Source organism: Mauremys reevesii, linkage group 8, assembly GCF_016161935.1.
Source record: "Mauremys reevesii isolate NIE-2019 linkage group 8, ASM1616193v1, whole genome shotgun sequence".
NCBI classification, from domain to species: Eukaryota; Metazoa; Chordata; order Testudines; family Geoemydidae; genus Mauremys; species Mauremys reevesii.
In genome coordinates, this window is record NC_052630.1 from 102,015,378 (window position 1) to 102,042,515 (window position 27,138).

Sequence of the window (27,138 nt, forward strand, 5' to 3'; positions counted from 1 at the left end):
CCTCTGAGTAAGGCTATGTCAGAGTCTGGCAGCAATGAACTAAGGGAATCTGACATCACAAAGCAACTCCACTTTAATCAACAGGTGTGGACAACACAGCTTTACCATTAGGTGGAATTCAAACCCCTCCCTCTGTCAAGGCATGCTTTCCCCAATTACAAATCCAGCTCTTTTTAGGATTCAGATGAGGTCAACTTTGCACAGCTTGGAACTAGAAAAGAGAAACCCAAACTTCTGTAGTGATTCCATATGTTGGAAGTTTCAGTCTAAAGCCTGCAGTGTGGCGGTATCTGTTCCCTTCAGAGCACTTTGATCGTTAGGATACTCTTGATTTCTTTTTTCCAGGATGAGTCCATGGAACTCAGAAATTATTAGAAAGTGAAACATGTATTTCCTAAGAATTATGGTACCTTAGAAATGTTATTAAAATATAACTGGGTGGGTTTTGTGTGTCCAAATAAATGTCTAACCCGCACTTTAAAGCCAACACTTTGTATTTCAAGGGGCAGTGGTGGTTTGGGCATCGGATTGCTGAATCTGAACCTGCCCTATAGTTTTTGGTTCAAAGCTGGAAGGAGCTAGCTTTTTAATTCCAGTTTGGCTATGGCTCCGAACTGGCTGATCACATGAGATTACTAAAACCTCACCAGAACGGCTCACATGAGACTTCTAAGACCCTGAAGGCAAACCTTGTCCTGATTCAGCTTCTGCACACCCGCTCCTCAGTCTACCCCTATTTACTGTCCTCTGTGTTAATGAAAATGTATAAGATTTCCATTATCTAGTTCTTTAGAAATGCCATCTAGGAAACCTTTTTTCCAGGAGTTCTATAACGTATCCCCTGAAAGAAGTGACGTCTTAAGGAATTGACTTTGTCCCCCCAATACGGCCTAACATAAACATAATCAGCAAAATATCAACAGAGCTATTGATACTAACCCTATAAACTCTCAGCATTTGGCAGGTGGTGTGATCACATGACAGGTGGATTAGTCTGCTTCTTTGCGGGTGGTGGGGTAACACATTAACTTCTTATGGTGTGGAGCAATCATAGCAGCTAGACATGTGGGGCCTGATTCTGATCTCACTTACACTGGTGTAAATCAGGAGAGCTCCAGTAAGGTAAAGTCATCTGTATTTGATGTGAGTGGAGAATCGGGGTCAAGGTTTTTAAAAATGGTTAGAAACATGCTTAATTTTTTTGGAAAATCACAACTTGGAGCAGAAGGAATTAGCTTCCAAATGGTGTAGAAATCCAGGGTAGCATCTCCAATGAATTTTAGTGGTCTGATGCAGGGGATTTTGGACGCTCAAGATTTTAGACATTCCAGCAGAGCAGAGATGGGGGCACTGTTCATAAAGCCTATAAAAAAGCCCCAAAGTCCTAACCACCATAAATCATCCCTTCCAAGAGCAAGGAAATCCAAAGCATGAAATACATGAAACCACCTGTAAGGCACTTTGAAAACAAAACAAAATTGAGAAAGTCAAGCGTTTTAGAACATATCAAAGAGAACATTTTGGAAAAGAGAAAAAAACCCACCTCTGTTATCAGAAGGGCCTAAAGTTTCCACTGCAGATTCCTCATCCCCAGAATATGAGGCTAAATTGTAGACTGGAAAACCTCCCCCATGTTCTCTGTTCTAATTGGAAGACCTTCATGCCGAGATAGGCTTATTGACTCATGTCATGCTTGATGATGTAATCACTAAAGCTGATTTTAAAAAACCCACTATTTTTTTAATGGAAAATTGGGGGGGTTGAACATGCAATTTTTTCACAAAAGCTGTCTGCTTTCTGAGGAAAATGTTGAGTTTCTGGCAAAGCTGACAATTTTCAGCACAAATGGTGGTGTTTGTGAGTGCCTGTGTTTGACTGAAAAGCTTTCCTTTATTTTCAGTGAAAATTTGAAACTCTTCCTGGGAACCACACACCATTTTTCAATCCGCTCTAGTGTTCAGCTCCCTGGGCAGCCTTGTCATTGTCAGAAACCAAAGGGCGTTTTTGATTATGCATTTTTAGAAAAGGGGGTTTAAACTAGCCATATTTCAAGAAAACAGATGTAGGCAAAGGGGATGGCATTCTTCATGGGGCAAAATCCTGACGTTCTTTCTCCCAAGAGGTGTTTTGCTTGAATAAGAACTGATTTCTGCCATCCTTACTAATCAAGTAGTTCTAATTCATGGCTCTACTCCCATTTAACTCAACTCTTCCATATCCCATTGAACCCATTGGAACTACTTGCCAGTGAAAGTCACCTCAGGGCAGAGGGTGAAACAAAGCAAAACCATCACTTATTTCCTCCTTCACCCTCAAAGAGAGGGTAAGTCGTGTGTGGGGGTCTTGTGTTTGGCTGTCTGCCCAGGTGTGAGCTTCACCCCCACGGGAGTGCCCTGGCTCTTTGGACATGGTGGCCAACGTCTTGGCTGAACCAGGGATCTCCAGAGCTAGACAAATGTGCTTCTGCAGCTGGAGCTAAAGAACCATGGACCCCTGGCGGGTGCTATAACACTCATATCCTCTGTGGATTTGGCACAGAAAGGGATGTATTACAAACACTTGCAGTGGGTCACTGCTCAATGGGTGAAATTCACCCAACCGTAGCTCATAAGATCTATATACCCCATAAACTCACTGGGCTTGTGCGCGGATTTGAATTGCATTCAGTACCAGTAAGGGGTCGCAGACGCAAACTCTGGGTAAGAGTTTCAAGATGTGGCCCAAAAACTGGGCCTTCAGCCCATGCCCTCACTCTTTGTACTTGAGTTTAACACCACGTACATCTGGTTCTTCATAGTCTTCCCTTTCATGTGGCGGGAAGTGCGTTTTGATTTTGCAGAAGGCGTTAACAATCCAGACTTTATTAGAATGTTTATTGATATCCTTTCTGTATTTCTTTCCTTTTCAAAAAAAGTAATGCATTTTTAAAGATGTATTAATTACTTTGCTTCTGTTTAAATTTAACAGCATTTCCAATCCACCAGACTTGTGGCTTTTTTCAGCGCCTTCAATAAGTTTTGTTGGTTAAAAGAGATGAGAAACCTCTGCTTGACCGACTTGCTTTAATTCCCTTTCAATTTGCCCTTTCTTCTGAGCAAATCATGATGTAAGGAGACTTGGCCGGCTCGCCAGCCAAAAAAATAAAATATGGAAAGGGAGCTTGTGAAACCAGGAAAGAAAAATACCTCTCAGACCTTTTGCCAATTCACAGGCTCTTTTGAAATTGTCTTCCCATCTAACATATCATATTTCCAAGCAATTCATGTTCATAACCACAACTGGTATCATGAAAAGAGGCTGAGAAGGGTGCCATGGTTCGGTTTGTATTAAAAATGGTCCCCCTTCCTTTCTGAACTTTTCAAAGGTCTCCCTTTAGGCTGGGTGCTGCAACTATGAACGCACGAGGGCTTGATTTATTTAACGTAAGGGGGCATCTTGTAGTTATAGAGGGTGTCTGATTATAAAGGATCCCAAAGTGCTTTCCAGCTGATGACCTCGAACTTTTACTCCATGTGAGTGAAGGAGTTTGTGCTAGTGGACCAGATTGCAGGACTGAGGTCACTGAGTGTGGGCTTTTTTTTTTTTTTGCACACATAAGCCTCGCTTCTGTGCCTTTTAAAGTCAACGACAAAACTCCCTTCAGCTTTACGGGTGCAGGACCTTAGCCTAGTAGACAGTCTTGGCCACTTCTTTGCACTCATTGACATTTGGCAAAACTGAACATGGAGTCTGGTCCTCTTTCAAGGTAGGGGGAACATGCAGTACAAGCTCCTCTTCCTTAGGGCTTGTCTCCACTTACCGGTGGATCAATGCTGTGATCGCTCTCCCATCAACTCTAGTACTCCACTGGAACGAGAAGCATAAGGTAAGTCAACAGGAGAGTTTCTCCCATTGACCCAGCGCAGTGTAGACACCGCAATAAGTCAACCTAAGGTACGTCGACTCCAGCTACTTGTATAATAGTTATTAAGATAACCTTTAATAAACTGATATGAGTACTCAGGTACCAGAGTGATGGCTACAGTGTGGCAGGTAGTGTTGCTTTGTACTGTTATACACCTGTCATGTTCCAGCCCAAGCATGGCTGCATTGCACTTGTGGATTAAGGGATTCCGATATACATGATCTGCAAAGCCCTCTGGGACTGTAGAAGATTGCAGGTTCTATACACATATAAGAAATTGTTAGTGTTATTAAAATACGATGCAAGTAGATCCACACACTCAAAACTGAGAAATAATTAGAGCTGACCAAAAAAATTCAATGGAACAGTTTTCTGTTGGAAAATGCAGTTGTCAAAATCAAAATGTGTTGATTTCGATGAAATTTTCAACAGGGAATTAATCGCTTTGATTCTCTTTTCATTTTTAATAAATGTCAATGTTTCATTTTGATCAGGTGAAAACATTTTGGTTCAACTTTATTGTTATAATTCATTTCATTTTGATAATATTAATTATTATTTTCTGACACTGAGAAACATGCTTTATCAAAACAGAAGATTCAACAGTATTGAAGCAAAATGTTTTGATGGTCCCAAATTAAATTGATTCAGAATTTTTGATCCACGGGAAATCTCAAAATTTTGGCTTTTTTGTTCCAACTTGGAGCAAAAACACATTTAAAAATGTTGGCGTTTCCCACAGAATGGAAATTCCAGTTTCCAACCAGTTCTATAATCAATGTTCTTCCACCCACAAGCAGAACAGTGGAACATTATGTGCTCGGTGCTGGAATTACAGTCTATCTCTGGTTACAAGAAGACCTCAGTCTATCTCTGGTTACAAGAAGTCCAACCATTTTGAAGCAATGGGCTAGGTACTGTTCCCCAGCTTTGCCATTTTGCTGTGCTCTAACAGTGCAAAGGTAATGGAGAAGGGCCCTGATGTAAGGGAATCTCCATGTTGTGTAAAGTTGACATAGTTCGCTCTATACCATCCAGCCAGAGGTGGATTACATTGTGCTCTTTCCAGGATTCTTCCTAAAAGTGTGGGGGGGGGCATGACCCCCCACCCCCTCCGTGGCCCCACTTCTGCTCTTCCTTTTCCCCGCAAGGCCCTGCCCCCAAACCAACCCAGAAGCTGGAGCCAGGTCGGGGAGCTCAGGCCATGCTATCTGCCTGGAATGGGGGAGCTGAGAGCAGTCCCTGACCAATGTCCCCACCTCCAGGACCCCACAACCAGGGCAGGCTCCAGCTTCCAGCCTGGCCGAGGGGCAGGGCCTTGGGGGAAGAGGAGGGCAGGGGGACGGACCTGTGGAAAAAAGTGGAAGGGCCATGGCCTGTAGGTCCCTCCTGTTCCGGTGCCACTAGCTCTTGCAATGCCTGACCAGTAGAGAGGCCCCTAGGGAACTGCTCTAGCTGGAATAACTTTGGATACGTCTACACTACCCGCTGGATCAGCGGGTAGCAATCGATCTATCGGGGATCGATTTATCCCATCTAGCGTAGAGGTGATAAATTGATCCCTGATCGCTTTCCCATCGACTGCTGAACTCCAGCGGTGCGGGAGACGGAAGCAAAGTTAACGGGGGAGCCACAGCCGTCGATCCCGCGCCATGAGGATGCAAAGTAATTTTAATTCGATCTAAGATACGTCGACTTCAGCTGTGCTATTCTTGTAGCTGAAGTTGCGTATCTTAGATTGACCCCTCCCCCAGTGTAGACCAGGCCTTAGATCTATCCTTAGTTATGGCCAGAGAGGGGCAAAAATCATGGGAGTAGAAAAGTGACATAGAATGAAGCTTGGCTGAAACCAGAGATATATATGCCTATTTTATCTTCCTTTGTCCACTGATGATACAGTAATGTTTTCTCTGGACATAGGAATCTACTTCTGTGCTCTCACAATTCAAAATCTAGCCATTCCAGGGAAAGCAGGGGAGACTATACGTTCCTTTCTTAAGACTTTCCTTCTTTTTGACTGACAGATAACTGCAAGAGATGTCAACTTCTGAATCCTGACACATTTAGGCAGGGGTGGAGAAGAAGAAGAGAATGTTAGTGCAGAATGATTTCTCCCCACAGAGAAGGTTGTGTGCTTAAGTGTAAATTGTAAGAGGAATGAGGATGACAGCTCCCGACTTGCCCATAGGGAGAAAGGGGTAGACAATTGTAGTTGTCAATCAATTAGGGGTGAAAACAGCCAGCAGAAACAAGTGCCCTTTTAAAGTCAATTTCCTCTAGCAAAGCCTACCCTCAGCTCTATAAAACAACCCACAACTCCTAGTACATGAAATTTTATAGCTCCTAGGCTAGAGATAGAGAGATAGAGAGGAATATGTAAGAAATAGTTTGTCAAAGCGAGATCCAATTCCTCTTTCAGTGCAGGGTTATGTTTTTCTCTCCTTGTGGTTATGAAGCATCTAATATAACCAGCATATGTGGCCGCTTATATTATATAGTACATGCAAAGCATTAATTAAAACCAGCAGCCCGGTAACTGGCATCTTAGCCTATGGCACTAGACGCGGCTATATTAATCAAGTGCATTCGTTGCTGAAGAAAAGTTTAAATCTAAAGAGCCTGATTCTCCTTTTGCTTGCACTGGTGTAACTCCATTGAATGTAATATTCCTGAATTACGCAGGTGGAGGTCAGAGGAAAATCAAGCCCAACATTACATTTAGAACTATGGTTTGTTGGCAAGAGGAAGGGCACTTGCTCCTGGGGTGACCAGACAGCAAATGTGAAAAATCGGGACGGGGGTGTGGGGTAATAGGAGCCTATATAAAAGAAAGACCCAAAAATTGGGACTATCCCTCTAAAATCGGGACATCTGGTCACCCTACTGGCTCCAGTGTTTATAGAAGGCACCTGTCTCCATTTTCCATTTAAGAGCTACTGTCAGCTTCTGATCCTGTCTGCTAGGAAGGCCATTCATGATGGTGACTTAATAAACAGAGCAGGTTTATATAACCCCCTCACATCTGAGGAATCTCAAAATAGTTTGCAAACTTTAATGAGGCCACCCTCACAATGGTGAGGTAGGTCATTGTGATCCTCATCCTGGTTGTATAGGCGTGGAGAAATCCATTAGCTGAGTTTCAGAGGTGCTGAACACCCATAGTTTCCCTGGAAGTCACAAGGGGCCACTCGTGCTTGAAGTCACTGGGGGTGCGCCACACCTCTGAAATCAAGCCACAAGTGAATTGCCCAAGGTGATACATGAGGGCGGGGACTGAGGGAGATTGACTCCCTGAAACACCAAACTCTTCTGTTTTCCCCTCCAGTTTGGGGAATGTAGTTCTGCCAAACTGCCATGGTGTGCTCCAAAAGAATCCATATCCCTCGTCTCAAGATGTTTGCACGCAGTTGCGTCAGCTCCCAAAAGGAGATCCCTCATGACGACAGGCAGGTCAGCATGACAACGTGTGAGAACTCCACAGTGAAGCTGGGCCTCAAGTGACTGGACAGAGGGAGCTATTAGGTCATGGAGGAGATATCGTCCCCTTTCCATCTTGCTGCCTCAAATCTGATGAAAGGTAGATCTTGGAGCAGGCAAGCAGTGCAAGCTTCTCACATAATTGGAGCTGAGGATGTTGGAGGGAAAAACAGAAGCAACCTTTGTAACTAGAGCCAGTCCGTACTTGTGACGTTCTGGATTTATTCACAGTTCATATAATACTGTGCTCCTGGTCATCATCAGGGAGGATCAAACATGGATTTCTGGATCTTAATGCACAGGCCTGTGCCTGAATGACAAGATCCACCTCTGTTCTCTGTTCCCAAGGCTGTAGCAGGCTCATCGGCCTTTAGGGGTGTAGCATTACCTCCTAGGAATTCTCATCCAGGGTTCTGACTCAGTCCGTTGTACAGAGAGGCCTCGATCCAAACTTCCTCAGGATATGGGGTGGAATTGGAGGGTTCAGCTTGTGTTGGAATGGGACAATGTGACACTACCCACTGGCCATGCACTCTGTACCAGCCTTAGGGAGGAGGAGGGATGGCATAGGAACTTCTATCCTGGCTCTACATCGTTAGATCCCCAGGGAGCCTTTATGCGGGTGCTGTGGCCAGAGCCCAGCCCAGGATCTTTTCAGAAGCATCTTGCGAGAAAGGAAAACAGAAGAATACATTCATACAAGCTGCCCCACCAGGGCAAATGAAGCCTGGCTAAGCAGCACTGCTCCAGGGAGGTCACCAAGTCCCTCTTGCTTATAGCAGACCTGCATTTGGCCCATGGCGTTTAGCTCTGCGGTGCCTTCCCAAACCAACAATGGATGTTTGATGCAGCTTCATTTGTTTAGTTACGTTCCTGACGTCATTCAGGAAAATTAGCATCGACCTTCTTTGACCCAGACTATGAAAGAAAAGCTAAGATTCTTTTTTCCCTGCTGCTGGGTATCTGCTCCCTCCTTATCGTGAAGGAGAGGATGCCGAGGAACTTGCCACTTGGCGTGAACTGAGAGCACTTAGGCTTTTATTGACTGTTTATGATGTGACATAGTGATAATGGTACATTATTAGTCACTCAAGGGGGCAGCCTCAGAGCTTTCTGAACAATAAAAAAATATATATGCAGAGAGAGGAAACCCATAAAGTCACCAAAGTCCTGAAAGTCACCCTTAATCATCCATCTCTGCATCCCATTCCCCCATCACCCTCCCTCCCATTGACACTCCAGGCCTGCATTCACAAGGAACTGTGCACCTGATTATGCTATTAGCTCCACTGTATTACTGTAAATGAGTAACGACCCCTTGAAATCACTGGCATAAATGAGAACGGAATCAGGTTCTGTTCCGTTCAGATTCACTTAGAGCCGGATCCAAAGCCAGTTGAAGACTTTACTGGGCTTCAGACCAAGCTCTGAGGGTGGTATTTCCTTTCCTCCTTTGTTTCTTAACATTGAGCCCAATGCTGTTGACTTCATGAGGAGTTTCAGCCCTATAAGTCATGGCAAAATTCAGTCCATTGCACAGGATCCTAACTCGGGACAAGTTGACTTATGTCCAGATTGACATCAATAGGGCTGTGCTGGTCACCAGCTGATCGTCCGAGTTATTACATTTGTCTATAAAATACACACACAGGCTCAGAACTGAGCACAGCTTAGAGGCAGCGTGCAGAGCTGAGGGATGGCCTTATGCCACCTTTTGACTCCATGATCCTAGAGCTGGCTGGGGGCAGGATTGGTCCCCAGTGTAGGTTAACATAGTCTCTGTGGCTGCTCTAATTTATACCTAGCTTCCTGTAGTCCCAGGGCTCCATTCTGGTATCCAGGGATCACAAGAGAGGGATGCTCTGGACAAAATCCTCCAGCGTAGCTGGTATTATAGCAGAACAGCCAAAGCAAAGGGTGACGCCCAATACATCTAGCCAGTGCTACAGCAAAATTGTGCTTTTAATCTCTCGTTTATTACACCTCATGAGACTGGGTCAGGTAGCTGTGGTCTACCTGGATTGTATTTATGGTTGGACATCTGGAATTCCTGGCTCTGCTACTTGCCTGTTATATGGCCTTGGACAAATCACTCATAGGGAACAATCCCAACCTCACAGCAGGGCCAGATCCTCACTCCTGTTTACACCAGCTATCTCCTTAATAGCTTCAATGGCGCTACAGCGATTTACACCACGTGAGGATCTGGCTCACAGCAAAACCATCTCTAAGTATTTATCCTTTCACTCCCAGATTTTGCAGCATTGAGCTCAGGTGTCATTCACTGACAGTTCCAGGCAAGGAAGGATTATGAGAAAATACCCCTCGAAGAGCACCAAAGTTGCACAGTTCCATACATTTATTTTCAAGACCTGTGCTCTGAGTCTGCTCAACCCTTAACCACAGCTTTGAAAATTGATCTCCTTATATTTAAACACGACCGCTGCATAGGAATTGTGCACGTGTGCACAGTCCTGTGGTAGGGGGCCGGCAAGGAATCTCAATTATGTAAATGGAATGTTTCAATTCAAGGGCTTTCTGATACTTCCTGGTTCTGTCCGGGTCAGACAATCTTGCACAAATAGTCGTTTTTGTGATATTTTGGTTTGTTTGATCTTGGACAGGACCAGGAACTGTTGAGAAATTATCTCTTTTTTAAAATTTTGATCGTATTTTGGGTACAAATTCAGATTGATTCTCCTGTTATCTGAGCACATTCCTGTACTCTTAATTCTTCATAGAAATATCTCTAACTCTAGGTCATGTACTTTACAAGGGTTTCATGTTCCTTCACTTGGAGCCAGATTATGGCCCGTGGGCCTGCTTGTATTTAATAATTTTCTCCAATGTAAGTAAATTAAATGATTCGCCATCAAATTCTTGGTAAATTACGTAGGAATCAGAATCTTTGTGTTATGAGTTCATCTGATCCTATTACTCAGAGACAACATCAGGGCCACCCAGAGGACCCGGGGGGGGGCGGCGGGCGGGGCCCTTTCTGGGAGGGGGCGCGCAGTGTGTGCCCTGAGAAGCAGCGGGGGGGACCCCACCGCCGACCCCCGGCGGGGCCCCCCGAAAAACTCTTGTGGGGCCCCTGTGAGCTCGGGGCCTGGGGACAACATAACTAGGTTGTTAAAACATAAGGCAGGAGATGCTTCACCGCTCTGTGCCTGAGTTTCCCCATCTGTAATTCTACTTCTAGCTCTAAAGGGGAGGCATGAGTCTTGTGAAATACTTTGGGTCAGACCCTCAGCTGGCATGAAGCTGTGTAGTCCCATTGGTGCAACTCAGTGTGGCTCCATTGACTTCAATGCAGCGATGTCAGTTTATACCAATTGAGGATTTTAATCCAGTGTAATATTCACCTGACGTCAGACTTATAAATTCTCTTTTCTGTAGCATCATAGTCATCTGAATAGCAAACCATTATGATGTCACAACAGGGATTATGGTTTCAATTGAGGAACAAAATGAGTGCTGGGTAATATTAATAAAACTACTTTGCATTTGCTACTTAGCTTTACATACTCAAATACACCTCTACCCCTATATAACGCGACCCGATATAACACAAATTCAGATATAACGTGGTAAAGTAGCGCTCTGGGGAGAGGGCTGCGCACTCCGGTGAATCAAAGCAAGTTTGATATAACGCGGTTTCACCTATAACGCGGTAAGATTTTTTGACTCCTGAGGACAGCGTTATATCGAGGTAGAGGTGTATTGCACAAGGAACAAACCTGCTTTCAGTGCCTATAACCCTATTAAATAAGTGATGCAACTACAATAGAGAAGCACAATTGTTTCTAAATGGAAAGCTTTTCCGCTTTCCATGAGGTGTCAGCAACACTTTAGATATAGTTTCATGCACTGATACCTCTAATAGTATCTTCTGTGTTTCTAAGGGAAATGGACTTAACACTGTTGGTGACAAAGGGCCAGCTTCACAGCTCTAGTGATGATACAGAGCTCAGATGGAGCTCTGAAGTCAGTGGAGCTAGGTGGATTTACATGAGCTGAGGAAATTGCCCGCCATCTGTGACTTCCAAGCTAGAAAGGCCCTTTTGGGCCTGATTTGGCTCTCCCTGTCATGGGGCTTATGAGGACTGAGTCTATAGAGTTACGGAAATGTAAGCGAGAGAACAATCAGCCCCCTAACTAGAGCTGGTTGGAAACTTTCCAAATGGAATGTTTTTCTGGTGAAAAACGCCAATTTGCTGAAATCAAAGTGTTTTGCGGGAATGTCGGCAAATCTCCCAACAGAACACAGGGCAGGTTTTTAAACTTTCCCGTAGAAACCTGCCTAGTTTCCTGCCTGCTTCTCTGCCCAGCTTGTCAGAAGCCTGCCACGGAGGCTGCCCAAGGCCAGGGACTCCAGGGTTTTCAGGCTTCCTGCTACAGAACCAGGAACCTGGAAGCCCTAGGAGCCATGCCTCAGCTGGGCTCCTGGGAGCTTGGGTTCCCAGGCAGAATTTCATATTGAAATTTTCCAAGCAGAATGTTTTGATTATTTTGGAATAATCTCTCCCCCCACACACACTCCCCCAAATTTCCCTTCCTTGTCAAACTTTGGAATTTCTACTTTTCATTTGAAGACAGAATTTGGGTTTTTTTTCTTCAGCATTTCCCATGGAAGGAAAATTCCAACTTTCACTCAACTCCGTTCCTAACTGAACAAGGCAGTACCCTGGACTTCCCCAATATTCTTTCGTGAAAGGAATACATACATCTTAAAGGCCTGATTTCCCCACTCTGCAGCGCCAGTTGTATGCCGATTTTACTCCATTGATTTCACTGGCATGAAACTAAGAGTATGTCTACACTACCCACCGGATCAGCGGGCAGTGATCGATCCAGTGGGGATCGATTTATCGTGTCTAGTCTAGATGCGATAAATCAACCCCCGAGCGCTCTCCTGTCAACTCTTGTACTCCACCGCCGCGAGACGTTTCTTCTTCCTTATCATGGATGGGAGAATCTGGCCCTAAAAGAGGGAAGGAAAATAAAAATCTCAGTGGCCTTCTGCATTCACCAAAAAATAACCAACCACTCGACCAACAGAAAGGCTGCATTTATTTTCAAGGATCTCTAATAACAATGGCTGCTCATCCAAGAGCTAGCTATGAAAGCCACAGTGCTGCTGTTCTCAAACGTCTCAGGCCAGCCTGGTGTGTCTTGGGTCCCCTTCTACATGAGCTTACTTGACCCCTGGCCTTTTCTGCTCTCCGAAGTCATCTCCCCCACCCTTCTATTTCTATTCCCCAGGCAAAAATCTAGCCTTAAAACCTTGCCCCAGGCAGGCTTCCTGCCCCAACCATCATCTGGGAGCACTTGAAAGACCTGATCCAAAGCCCATTGACGTCAGTGTGAATTGGATGAAGCATAAGTGCCCATATCACATTTCTGGCTGACAATCCCAATGCTCTAAAGACCCATTCTCTGGAGAGGCTGGAAGGGGACAAGGAGACCCCATTGCTCATTCTAGCTGGCTCCCAGGGGGGTGTATGGCCCTATTGTGATAGGTGATAGCTACTGCCACAGTAGATCTTTTGTAAGGTGTGAAGGCATCAAGCTGAAGAAGTGCCTGGTGAAACGATGCCGCCTGCTGAAAGCGCACTGGGAATAAGGCTATTTTGGCACATACTGTGATATGAAATTCCTTTTCATTCTGGTGACATCACATCCCTGGTCTCGAAAAACCGATAGCAACATTTTCTACGCCATAAATAAATCCACTCGGGGGCTAATAAACGAAACTGTTACTAATTTGTAACATGCCCCTTTTGCAGCGATGTCCAAGATTCTTACACACTAAGATTCCAGAGCTGGAAAGAATGAAGCAGCTTGTCCCTAACCGCTGGTTAACTTTTCAGTTAAACTGGCAAATCGGGTGCAGTTCAGCTTTTCGCAAGCCTCCTGGGAAGCTAGGCCAGCTTAGGCTTCAGTCGTAAGAGGACTATAAAAGTAAATAAATAAAATCAAATTGGGGGAATTGATGACTTCACTGAACCAAGCCATTGGCAGCTTGCCTCTCCCGCTGAAGCATGCCAGGGTGTCTTTCTGCATCCTAAGTTATATTAGACAAGTTCTCTGTTCTTTACCTGTAAACAAGGTCCTTCCCCCACTGTTCACCTCTTCCTGTTAATTTTGTCTTCTTGAAGTCCGCACCAGTCTCTTCATTAGCATTTCACTCAGTATGCAAATTGACTTCCCTTTTAAGATATACAATGTCTTAGCACTGGGGAGCTAACTATCTTCCACCTCCTGCCTGGTGGAAGTGGTCCTGAGGCATGCTACCTTACTCCACTCTACTAAATGCCGATAAGGCCTCAGCCGGAGTATTGTGTCTAGTTCTGGGTGACACGTTTCAGGAAAGATGTGGACAAACTGGAGAAAGTCCAGAGGAGATCAACAAAAATTATTAAAGGTCTAGAAAATGTGACCTATGAGGAAAGATTGAAAAAATGTGGGTTTGTTTAATCTGGAGAAAAGAAGACTGAGGTGGGACATGATAACAGTCTTCAAATACATAAAAGGTTGTTACAAGGAGGAGGGAGAAAAATTGTTCTCTTTAACTCTGAGGACAGGACAAGAAGCAATGGGTTAAAATTGCAGCAAGGGAGGTTTAGGTTGGACAAAAACTTCCTACCAGTCAGGGTAGTTAAGCACTGGAACAAATCGCTTAGGAAGGTTGTGGACTCCCTGTCCTGAAGGTTTTAAAGACCAGACAAACATCTGCCAGGGATGGTCTAGTTATTACTTAGCCCTGCCTGGAGTGCAGGACACTCGACTAAATAACCTATTGAAGTCCCTTCCAGTCTTACCCGTCTATGATTCTATGATTCTGCCTCTGGGTGACCTGCCTTTAACTGCAAGGCCTTAAGAACATAATTTTCAATGTATGTACATAGCTCCTTATATATTATTTGCATGTGCATTTCACCAAGATTATGATGGCCAGTCTGACACAAGCTTTCAGTAGAAATCTTACATGGCTCTCTTGGGAGAACTAGAACCATGAATGCCTGAACCAGGGGATCCCTGAAACCCTTAGGCACCCATGTGCCCTCTGCCAGTTGGCATCAAGAAGTTGTTGGGTCACAATGGGACCTTGTGTATGTGGAACCCCTGTGGCCGTGGAACCTTGGGTGGGAACTATTGCATGATTCATGAATGCATTCTGATTCAGAGCTCTAGAACAGATTGTGGATGAATTGTGAATAGGACCAACTGTGATGCAAAGAGATATCTTCACAGGTTCCTATGTGGCTGCTGCTTCTGATGCTAATTGTAACTGTCTCCCTGTTACCATTTGCTCATACTGTCCTTCTGTTGTATCCAACTGTTGTTGCTCATCATTAGAGCTGGTTGAAATGTTTCAACAGAAAAGCTTTCCCCCAAAAATATAGGGCTTCATTGGAATGTGAAATTTTTCATGGCCAAATGTAGATTGACTAAAGTTTTGGATATCCTGATGGGGAAACATGAAACAAAATGTTTCATTTCAATCAAAAACGGTGGCTTTTTCATGTTGGCCCTTCTGAATAGAAGGTATTTTGGGATCCTCTGAAAAGTTTTTGACTCCTCACTCATTTTAGGCTGACAACAAATGTCAAAATATTTGAATCTCCCACAGGATGGAAATGTTGCTTTCTGAACACCTGAACTCATCGTACTTAAGCTGTTTTTTGATGGCGCCTAAGGCAGTTAGGAACCCAGCTCCTACTGAACCTTAGCCCTGTGCAAATCCTCCTCTTCGACTGTAAGCTCATTGGGACCGGGACTTTGTTACAGATGTGTGTACTGTAATGGGGTGTCACTCTCTGACTGAGGCCTTTGGTGTGACCACTCTACACATATTAGAGAATAATAATCAGATATAAGATGTGTGTAGTTTTCTATACTATGAGAGAAAGGCTGTTCAGGTGGTGAGGGCACTATCCTGGGACTCAGGAGAACTAGATTTAATCCCCTGTTCTGCCACTGACTCCCTGTGTGACCTTGACCAAGTCACTTAGTGTATCTGCACCTCACTTCCCGCCTCTTCCTCCACCTGGTGAAATGGGGGTAAAAACACTTCCTTACCTCACAGGGCTATGTGAGAATAAATTAATTAAACAATGGGAATTGCTCAGATATTCTGGTAATGGGGGCCTGTGAAGGGGATCGCTCACTACCAGTGCTGCCTGGCGGTCGGGCAGGGATGTGGCAGGTTGCCTTCTCCCTGGGCATTCCCCTTTCTTACTACTGCCCCATCCTGTGGTGGTCTGTCCTTTCAGTGACTCGGCCTTCCAGCCGGGTCAGGGTTTTCAAGTCTGGCCCTTCCAGGGTATATATAGAGAGAGTCCAAAACCAGCAAAGTCTTCAGGATTAAGCAAGGGATTCAGTGTTTCCCCCTTGGGGTAGGGCCTCATGGGTTGGACTCTTGTACCTTCAAGATCTTTCCCCAACTTGATTCCCCCCAGAGGGGATAGATTTCCATAGCTATCCCTCTTTAGGGGTTGGTTGGGGAACCCAAGCCCACCCTCTCCACCAGACTTCAATCTAGGGCCCACTGGTAAATCCTGCACCCTGAGGTGCTATGCGGCTGCCTCCCTGGATCATTTCCTACTCATGCCATCTTTTCCCACCACATAAAATAAAGAATTAAACACAAAAATACAGTCTTTGACCTTCAGAGAGTCCCAGGTCTCTCCTTTTTTGGCTGCCTGCTACTGAGACACTCTGATCCCCTTTTTAGGCTCCTCCAGGTCAGGTGGGTTGGGACTGCTTGGGCCCAGAGTAGCTCTTTAACCCCTTCCTTTCTAGTGTGGGGTTTGTATACCCCATCACAGGGCCATTATATCTACCTTAAATAGTACCTTCATCTGCATGGTGCTGTGATGCACTGACTTTGGCAACAATGTTTAATTTAATAAATAATAGTTTGCTTCCCTTTAAAACTTTCCTGCCATTATAGGGGAAGGGTGGAAATTGGTTCCAGTAGGTTCACACATGCACGGAGCAAGTCACCATCAATGTGTGACAGATTCTAGGGCTTGAAAAGTCTGGGCACATCAGCAGTTTCTCTCGTTCATCATCTGTGAGTAATTTAGAATAATTTGTACCAGGCTGGGAAATTTTCTCTGGAAGTAAACGTTATCTTTGCATCTAAAGGGGATGCTGCCAAGTCGGTTAGGCCACAAATTTTGGTTCTCTAAATAAAACAACATCGGTTTTGCAAGACCTTCTATGAACAGCAACGTGAGCATGACTTCTGGAAAAAAAAAAGTTAGCTGCTCACTTCTTATGAAAGATAAGCAGAATGGTTTTCAAAAGTCATGCTAACATTACTCCCCTGAGTAGCATTTGCAGAACTGGGGCAAAGTGTGAATAGTTACAAAAGCAAGGACATTTTTGCTAAATATGTGGGACCAAACCTTTAGCTGGTGTAAAAATGCCTCCATTGAAATCAATGGTGCTATCCCGCTTTATACCAGCTGGAGGATCTGGCTCCGTAATGGGTTTGTTATTTCTTAACTGTCCCTTTCGTATAAAAAACTTAGCTCTATCTATCTCATGTAAAGATCACTGACAACCCAGGGGATTATTTCATACACCTAGTGAAGCTTTGCGGTTCTTTTAAACTCTTCCTAATTGATGAAGGTTCCTATGTGATTAGCTAACGGGATCTGTGAGGCTGAGGGGAGATTGCTTTCCCCCACTGTTCAACATAATAAATGGCACTATTATTTTTTTCAGCCCAGCCGTCTGATCCTTGCTGGGCTAGAAAGTCCCAGAAGCTGTTTTCTGTCAATTTGTTGATGTCTTCTTCCTCTGTTCTAGCCTGCCACAGAATCTCCTTTTGTTAGTTTTCCTTTCGGTAATACATGTGCACTTCAGCATGAGGTCTGGCCACCTTTACCCTCCAGGCATGACTAATTCCCATTTACAAGCCCACTACAAACTCCATCAGATCAAAAACATCAAGCAGCCAGGAAAACCCCTGCCTGTAAGGCTGGCTACAGCTGCTTTCTCTGTGCCGCGTGACAGAGTGCTCTCTGTTGGCCCTGCTTTGTTATGGTAAGGTCAAGTAAAAATGGCACTTTGAAAGAATGGGGAGGTGAGAGGGTTTGTACTGTGCTTTTCATACCCAGCCACTGTGGCTTTAATAATAGCTAGGGTTAAGGCAGTGATAAAGATTGAAACTAAGGACTTGGGAGAGATCTTGAATCATAAAAAACGGGGTTGATGGTTTCTAATGGGGCTTGTATTTGAAAGTAGGAAACCATCAGAAGAAAGTAACTAGCAAGTGCATGGGAAGCTATCTGAAGCCATCTTCTGTTCATGGCATTCAATAGACATGGCAATGGAAGAACAGCTTGAGTTTTGTAGTGGCTTTCCTATGAAGGGTATCACAAAATGCTTTAGGCAGCTAGCTACAGCATGGGTCCAGAAACACTCAGCATTGGTCTAACTCAGATACCCTGGAGGTCAAACTCCCATTGGCTTCACTGGGAGCAGAGTCTGGCCGCGCTGATTGTGTATGAAAATCCCATCCTACATCTGACATAAATTACTGAGAACAGTGGTGCGTGGACGCTGTGTGGTGAATACAGACACACACACATTGAATCCGACTCGCGAGGCCAGTCACAGGAGGGGAGAGGTATTAGCAGGACTTGAGGTGTGAGATCTTGAGCTGGAGAGCTACAAGAAGTCTATCAGATGGCAGAAGATGCAGAGAGGAAGACACTCACACTGGCTATGTGGGGGCACAGAGAAGAGGCCCATGCCATATGCACAAAGGGAATGGGAAGAGGAGTAGAGGGAGACAAAGTCCATAAGATGGGTTGGAGTAAGTCCCTGGAGGGCCATACAGAGGCATCCAATTGTGAACAAAGAAACAACAAACAAACAAACAAAAGCAGCAAGGGGCCAAAACCCAGTTTGCTGTTACAGTGCTGCAACCCTTTTGACTTCTACAGAGTTTCAGTGGGCGGAATCTGGTCCTGGGGACATATCTCTGGAACACAGCAACAAAACAGAGATGCAGATTGTCAGCTGATTCAGGAGCTCTGCTGGCTCCCTCACTTGGAGCCATTGGAAGAACTTCAGCGTGATTGAAAACCTTCATAATCATGTCCCTGAAGCTTGGTACGGAACTAGGGAAGGCAGTTTTGTAGCACTTCTGTTTTCTCCTGCAAGCACTGGATTTTCACGCCTGATCCACGTCCCACTGACAGTCCGAGTCTTGCCGTACACTTTAATGGGAGCTGGATTGGACTTTAGAAGTTCCCCATCCCATTAACTCGTTTCTGTTGATTTAGATCATTGGTTCTCAACCTATTTACCATTGTGGGCCATGTATGCAGATCTCTCTATGTTATGTGGGTCACATCCACACAGTCTATATGCTCCCTATAGGGCCCTGAGGATGTCACATGATCCGCACCTGTGTGCTGATTGGGACACAGGTTGAGAACCACTGATTTAGAGGCTCGGGTCTGCCGTTGACTTTCAGAGAACAATTGATGTTGTGAGAAACATGCCAGGTTTGCCTGTTTGTTTTTTTCATTTGCTATTTTTTTTAAACTGTCTGAAAGGAATGGTTCAAATTAGAGGTGAGTGCAAATTTTACATCCAGAAAAAAAATCAAATGTGCAAGATTTTGCATTTTGAAAAACGCCCCACCTGGGTATTGAAAGGAAAAGGGCAGTCATGGTCATGTGCTGGAATCTAGCTAATATACTTACCTGGCCACCACTGCTGCTGTATCGGAGCACCTCACCAGGCCCAGGGTATCACACCTCTGGGAGGTGGGGAAGGGTTATTGTTTCCATTGTACAGATGGGAAACTGAGACAGACTTGCCCAAAGTCACATGGAGAGTCTGTGGCAGGACAAAGAATCAAATCTGTCTCCCCTAAATCTCAGGCTAGTGCTGGACTACCCGTCCAGGTGTGTTACAGGTAAGTGCCGAGATACATTGGCAGAGCTCAGGGATGAGGATGGGAACACGGAGACCAGGACTGGAATAGCAGGAACATTGTCGATCTGGGTTGCAATTTATGGACCAAATTCTCAGTTGGTGTAAATGATCTGTGCCATCTGAGGATTTGGCCCATAGCGCTCAACCCAGACCTACAACACCCCTGTTACTTATTAGGGATTTATTATGACCTTCATCACCATAGTATCTGAGTACGTCTTCCAGGCCTGTGCCCCCACAAAGCTGTATTGAGCGACGCTGATTTGCACCAACTCAGGACCTGCCTTTATTGGTAGATACAGAGAGCAAATTTACACAGCTCCAGTTTACAGCATGTTACACGTGAGTATAGTCATTCTCATCAACATCAAATTCAATCCTAAATTCAAAGGGACAAAAACTGAAGAGCAGAAAGCATTTTGTTCTGCCCGTTACAGCCTCGGGAAACGTGGAGCAAATCAGCCGCTCAGCTGAGGTAAGGGAAGACAGGAGGGGACCTCGCAATCTCTAATGTCCTGTCTTCTACAAAGCTCTTTTTCTCAGGTGTGCTTGTAATTCAGGTCACATTTCCAACAGAGCTTCTGCTAACCATGTTGCCCGGCATGCAGCCTCCCTCCACGGAAAGTGAACTCCAGGAAAAATTGTGCCAAGGCTTTATTTCACATTGGTGCTTTCTTGGTGTACTCAGAACAATGAAATACAGCAAAAATGTCATAAAATAAAGAGAGAGAGAGAGAGGTCTGAGTTTGGGATTAAGGATTAAGTGTACAGAGTGCTGATCCTGGTTTTCTCTCTTTCCCCTCTCTCTATATGTCCCCATGTAAACTAGTGGGCAGGTAAAGCACCAGGGCTAGCTTTCTTAACATAAACAAGAGTCCAATACAGGATCAAACTCACACAGAACTAGAGCGACCAGATACCAAGTGTGAAAAATCAGGACGCAGAGGGGGGAGTGTAATAGGGTCCTATACCAAACAAAGCCCCTAATATCAGGATAGTCCTGATTAGATTGGGACATGGAATCATAGGAATGGAAGGGACCTTGAGAGGTCATCTAGTCCAGTCCCCTGCACTCATGACAGGACTACTAGACCATCCCTGACAGGTGTTTGTCTAACCTGCTCTTAAAAATCTCCAATGATGGAGATTCCACAACCTCCCTAGGCAAATTATTACAGTATTTAATCACCCTGACTGGAAGTTTTTCCTAATGTCCAACCTAAACCGCCCTTGCTGCAATTTAAGCCCATCATTTCTTGTCCTATCTTCAGAGTTTAACGAGAACAATTTTTCTCCCTCCTCCTTGAAACAACATTTTATTTATTTGAAAACTGTTATCATGTCCCCTCTCAGTCTTCTCTTCTCCAGACTAAACAAACCCACTTATTTTCAGTCTTTCCTCACAGGTCATGTTTTCTAGACCTTTAATCATTTTTGTTGCTCTTCTCTGCACTTTCTCCAATTTGTCCACATCTTTCCTGAAATGTGGCACTCAGAACTGGACACAATACTCCAGCTGAGGCCTAATCAGCGCAGAGTAGAGCGGAAGAATTACTTCTTGTGTCTTGCTTACAACACTCCTGCTAATACATCCCAGAATTCTGTTTGCTTTTTTTGCAACGGTGTTACACTGTCGACTCATATTTAGCTTGTGATCTAGTATGACCCCCAGATCCCTTTCCACAGTGCTCCTTCCCAGGCAGTCATTTCCCATTTTGGATGTGTGCAACTGATTGTTCCTTCCTAAGTGGAGTACTTTGTATTTGTCCTTATTGAATTTCATCCTATTTACTTCAGACCATTTCTCCAGATAATTTTGAGTTTTAATCCTATCCTCCAAAGCACTTGCAACCCCTCCCAGCTTTGTATTGTCCGCATACTTTGTAAGTGTACTCTCTGCGCCGTTATCTAAATCACTGATGAAGATATTGAAGAGAACCAGACCAAGAACTGATTCCTGCGGGACGCCACTCGATATGTCCTTCCAGCTTGACTTTGAACCACTGATTAGTACTCTCAGAGAATGGTTTTCCAACCAGTTATGCACCCACCTTATAATAGCTCCATCTAGGTTGTATTTCCCTAGGTTTTTTATGAGACAGTCATGTGAGATAGTATCAAAAGCCTTACTAAAGTCAAGATCTATATCTACTGCTTCCCCATTTCCACAAGGCTTGTTACCCTGCCAAAGAAAGCTATCAGGTTGGCTTGACACAATTTGTTCTTGACAAATCCATGTGGACGGTTACTTATCACCTTATTATCTTCTAGGTATTTGCAAATTGATTGCTTGATTATTTGTTCCATTATCTTTCTGAAATTAAGCTGATTGGTCTCAAATATCAGAGGAGTAGCCGTGTTAGTCTGGATCTGTAAAATGATTGGTCTGTAATTCCTGGGTTGTCCTTATTTCACTTTGTATAGATTGGCACTATATTTGCCCTTTTCTGGGTCTCTGGAATCTCTCCCATCTTCCATAACTTTTCAAAAATAATTGCTAATGGTCAGATATCTCCTCAGTCAGCTTCTTGAGTATTCTAGGACATATTTCATCAGGTCCTGGTGACTTGAAGACATCTAACTTGTCTAAGTAATTTTTAACTTGTTCTTTCCCTATTTTAGCCTCTGATCCTACCTTATTTTCACTGGCTATCACTATATTGGATGTCCAATTGCCACTAAACTTTTTGGTGAAAACTAAAACAAAAAAGTCATTTGGCATTTCTGCCATTTCCACATTTTCTGTTATTGTCCTTCCCCCGTGCAGAGGACCTGTTCAAGTTGCTCCCCTAAGCCCTTTACTGGGATGTACGTGGTGTGGGGAGCCAGCTGGGGGGCATCTGCATGCGGGTGAATAGAGGCACAGGATATATTGACTCCAAAGGAGCTACGCTGATTTAAACCAGCTTAGGATCTGGTACCTCATACTTAGGAGCCACATTAGTGTCTGTCCCTGTTCTAGTTAATATTCATTTCACTTTGTGTGGTTATTTGAGAAGCAATAAATACTTTGGAACAAAGTTGCTGGGATCCATTTAGGGTTTGTTCTGACCATAAGCATGTGACAAATGGGCTTTAATTTAAATGCCAGTGATTCGGTCAGTGGCGGGTGATACCTAGGCATAAGAGTGCCTACAACTTCTATACACTATAGCCAAATTGGGGGGGATTTAAGGAGGCAAATTTAGCAGGGAAATCTCACCCTGCTGGGATTTCTGAGGTTGCATTTAAGTCAAGGGACCCTGATTAAAAAAGTAAAGATGCTTTTGAAGAAACTTGTTTCAGTGAGAAAAAAATATCCATTGTCAACACTATGTTATCTTAGTGCGGCTCCTTCTGGCTGTAGCCACTCAGAATTTTTCATAGAATCATAGAACCAAAAGGTTAGAAGGGACCACAAGGGCCACCTAGTCTAACTCCCAGCCAAGATGCAAGGGGATGGACCTTGTAGATGTAAAAGGTTTGGCTCTCCTCTCATTTACACCAGTTTTACACTGGGGTAACCACATTGATTTAAAAGGAGTTACTCCTGATTTACACCAGTGTAAGCTAGAGGAAAACCAGTCCTAAATGTTAAATAGTTGACTTTAGGGCAGCCACTTGAATGTCTAAAATGTCTAGAAGATGCCATTAGTTTGAGTCAATGCCATTAATTTGAGTCACTGTTGAGTTACTCCAGTTTTGCGTCAATGTAACTTTTACTGGTGTAAATCTGGGGGTAATGCAGGGGTAAATCAGGCCATATTTCTTCGACTTGATGATCTAGACAGGATATCTTTCTAAAAGATAGACTCCGGTAGATTAATTACAAGTTACTGACTTTCCTGCTAAAACCAATTGGTGAAATTCTATAGCATGGATGGTACAGGTCAGACTAGAGGATCACAAAGGTCTCTTCTGTCCTTAAAGCCTACACTAATTTGCACTAACGCACCATTTAGTGACTGCAATGGTTCAGGATCAGGCTATAGCTGAGGATCTGGCCCAGAATGTTGAATACTGAATCTATTATTATTTGTCTACTTAGTTTCTCTTAAGGATCTAATACTATTATTAGGGTGTTTGGTGGTAATTTTGGGGGAGGATAGTGTGTATCATGAAAGTAAGCGTTTGGGAGGTTTTCAAATGGATACTGACCTAAAGACACAAGTTCATATTTAGTAGGAAGGTTTTCCTCTATCTAGGTTCTGAGTGGTTTTGTAAGGAGTCTATGACTAAGGTTTTGCTAAATTGAAACTGCCCATAGCCTGTGATGATAATCAAAAGGGATGTGTGTTGTTATAAACACTCTGTCGTTTTTCTTCATTCTTGCAGAGTTGTTGTTAAGCCTAGAGGTTCAGAAGTTCAGGAATATAAAGGGATAATTTGTACAAGAAGAGAAAGGCGTTTATTTCACAAGCCCTTGATGCTTCCCCTGGGAATTGTCAGTAGCTGCTGGAGTAGCTAGGGTCACACAGAGAAATCATGTATTCTGCTCCCACTTAGGAAGCTCCTAATTTTTAACTTTTTAACAGCCACGGGCTTAAATTTCTAGCAATGAAATGCGGAGGGAATGTTTGAGGAGTTCCTATTAAAAAGAAAAATAACAAACTTCAAATGATGATTGACTCTCTTTTATGTTTCTAGAATGGGGCCCATAAATCTTGCCAGTTTTCTCATCAATGGCTACTTGTTCATTTTGTTTGGTGACAACTTTTATTTTAAGTGAGCATGATTCTTAAATTAACCTGTGTTTTGACTCAAGTCTCCTTGCTTATCTTTGCTAGGCCTCCCACTGATGTATTAAAACCTAGCGGATTGTAACAAATCTGTGCCCACTTTATGGTTGTCATTAGACTGCATGCCATTGGGCCACTTGGAACTTCATGGCTGCAGCAGGGATAGAACCTTGATCCTCCTACTTCAAAAAGCACAGTCCCGTGTTACTTGAGCTAAGGAGAATCCTTCTTGGATGTTAGTTATATAGGACCTATGAAGCACAGTTGAGCAGGTCTGATTCCATCCACTAGAGGTCAGTGATGCTCATTCACAGTAGACATTTCATTACCATGTGGAAGGACTGCAATGATTCCTCGTTTTCAAATGATAAGCGTGAGAGACGGAGCCAATTTATGGGAAACAAGCACCTCTAATCCCTGAACCTTTACCATTTTTAGAACTGAACCTGAGCTCACCATTAAACATTCTAAAGTCTTTAGTCTTTGGCTTTATCCTTGTGCCTTTCCACACTTCCAGCTTCTGAAAGTTCCTAACAGGAAATACCACCCAGAAGTCCCCCACAAAAGTCCCAAACAAGATCAGCCACTTAATCCAACCTGTTTCCGTCAGGAACTTTTGGCTAGCTACGCTGGTGTGTGCAGTGGGCTCTCTTAGGTACTGTGTGCTCCTACAGGTATGCGCAGTTTCAAAAGCTAGTCATAAGCATATTCTAGTGACTGCCTGTGTGTGGCCAGTGATATTTGAAATCTCTCTCTTATACCCTTCTGTCAGTGACCTGTTATTCAGGCCTGGGGCGTAATTCTTAAATCAACATCAGCTTAGGTTTCATGGACTCCTGAATGAGGCAGGAATGCTCAGGTCTATATCTGTCTGCCAGAGAGAGCGAGAGAAACATTCATATGGATAATGTCATACACTACTAAGCATCTGTCATCTCTTAACAGGTAGTGAATTAAATCGGGGGCTGAATGGAGCACGAAAGCAAAAACTCATTGCCCTGTTTAGATCTCTATCAGCAATGATTAATTTACCATTGTACGCAGGAGGATCAGTGCAACTCCCAGTGATTTCAATTGCTTCCATGCAGCATTTGAATTCATGCATTCCTCTGGTAGAGTTTACTTGCTAACACTGAGGGCCTGATCCTGCCCAGGCTTGTGTTGCAGCCAGTGATTCTGATCACACTTGCTCTGGTGTAAATCAGGCATCACCCCCAACTGATATCAGTGCAGTTACACTAGTGAAGGTGGGATCAGAATTAGTCCCAGTGGAGTTGCGTGGGATAATAAATGGAGTAGACTTGGACCCATCTGTTTTAAATGCACCTTGGCTGGGACTTTGAATGGAGCCCACAGAAACTGGGCATTAGATTGTAAACTCTTTGGGGCAGGGACCATCTTTCTATTTCTACAGTGCCTAGCACAATCAGGTTGTGATCTACGACAGGCGGTTATAGGTATTTCTGCAATACAAATAATAGTAATAATACTAATTAATAGGTGTCCAGTCCAACAGGGGCTGGGTGCATAACTCCCTTAGGCTTATTTGAAAATCCAAATCTAAATTATGAAATCAAACGGCTTGAGAGAGTCCTCTGTTTTTTTACCAACCTCCATGCACTCATACAAATTGCCTGTGAACACATTTTTAATTGTATCCATTCATTTCAGTGACTTTGTTTGAGATAAACTGAATTGTGAAATGCCCTTTCAGTTTCCTATTGCATAGCATTGTAATAAAGGAAAGAAAAGATCCCTTCACCCCAAATTTTCCCCAAAACTTGAGCCACGGCTTGGAGAAGATTTTGGAAAATGTTGGTTAACTTAATTTTGTTGTTGTTGTTGTTAAGTTCTCATTTATGCTCAGACAAAGGACAAAAATATCCATGGCTTTCCTTGTGATATTTCTGTCTTGACCAGAAGCAACCAGTGTAGTGTGTTTAGCTATGTACAAGTTATGATTTTCTTTCCCATGCATTGTACCTTGACATCTCCCAAAACTCTTCTGTCTAAAGAGAAAGGCAGCCAGTTTGTGGTCACTTCAGCTCAGACATTCACAAAGGACACAAATGTGCTCTGTCTCTCTCAGGGAGACTTTACTTTTGTTCTTTCTCATTTGTTTGTTTTCACTCATTTCAAATAAGTTATTTAAATTGAAAAGACTGCGTGTTGAAAAAATATAATACCCAGGGTATGTTCTTGTCTGGTTTTGCACAATTTGCAGTATGGTTTTCAGAAGTTCAACTCAAGAGGTTCGGTAAACTTTAGATAAGCATCCAGATTTCTGGGTCCTTATCGAAACCAAATCTCTGAACCTTTTGAGGTGCTCCCATCAGCGCTAGTTGTTGTGTTGGGTATATAAAGTGACCCTTTGCCCTGCAGTAAGTAAACTGTTTGTCTACTGACATATCCAAGAGGGAAAATGCATTACAGTGGTTTCTTGAGTTATTGCAGAGTCCAATGCTAATAACATATATTTCTTAGAATTCTGTGCACTTAACTTAACACTAAAAACCATGTCTCTACAGAAACTGCAATAGATTTTCCCATAGGATGTATAGCATATCTTTTAATGGTCTAGACCTGTAACATTTACTGGCGCAAGTATCTCTGTCTCATACTAATAATCTCTTTGAAGTCACATCTTTGCATTGGCTTGGGCTTAACTTTGTCATTTTCATACACAAAGTGCTCCCACAAAAAATAGCTTGAAAATAATTCCGTGCTAGTTTCTGTTGCTTTACACTTTCCCCCCGGGGAAATGCTGGAAAGGACAACCCTCTTGGTCTAAACTTCTGGGGAAGTTTAAAGATAAATACATTGTTGGCAAAACCAGGCAACCAGTAATGGACATATTGTTGGTTTGTGTTTTTTTCATTTGATAATTTTGCATGGATCTGATATTGCAAAGTTCTAACTCAGTGTACATCAACTTTAAAAAGAAAATTCAGTGTTAAAAGGGCCGGTAGGTTAATGGGGGTACAGTTTATTTTCTGTTATTGATCCCTTTCCAGTATTTCTCTACCTGGAAAGATCAGAGCTCTGTCTAAGCACTCGCACTCAGAGCAA

The 27,138-nt window shown here is 43.7% G+C and overlaps 1 protein-coding gene and 1 long non-coding RNA gene across 2 annotated transcripts in view; one reads left to right on the plus strand and one right to left on the minus strand.

The window, feature by feature from the left end:
• The window catches only part of TRABD2B (TraB domain containing 2B), a 383,471-nt gene that overhangs the window by 155,298 nt on the left and 201,035 nt on the right, over positions 1 to 27,138 (plus strand). The window lies entirely within an intron of this gene.
• Positions 4,020 to 14,462, minus strand: LOC120369743. The gene is made up of 4 exons (XR_005583371.1): positions 14,373 to 14,462; positions 13,483 to 13,593; positions 12,212 to 12,365; positions 4,020 to 4,163 (listed from the first exon to the last, which is right to left on the minus strand). It is a non-coding gene; the product is annotated as an uncharacterized LOC120369743 (long non-coding RNA).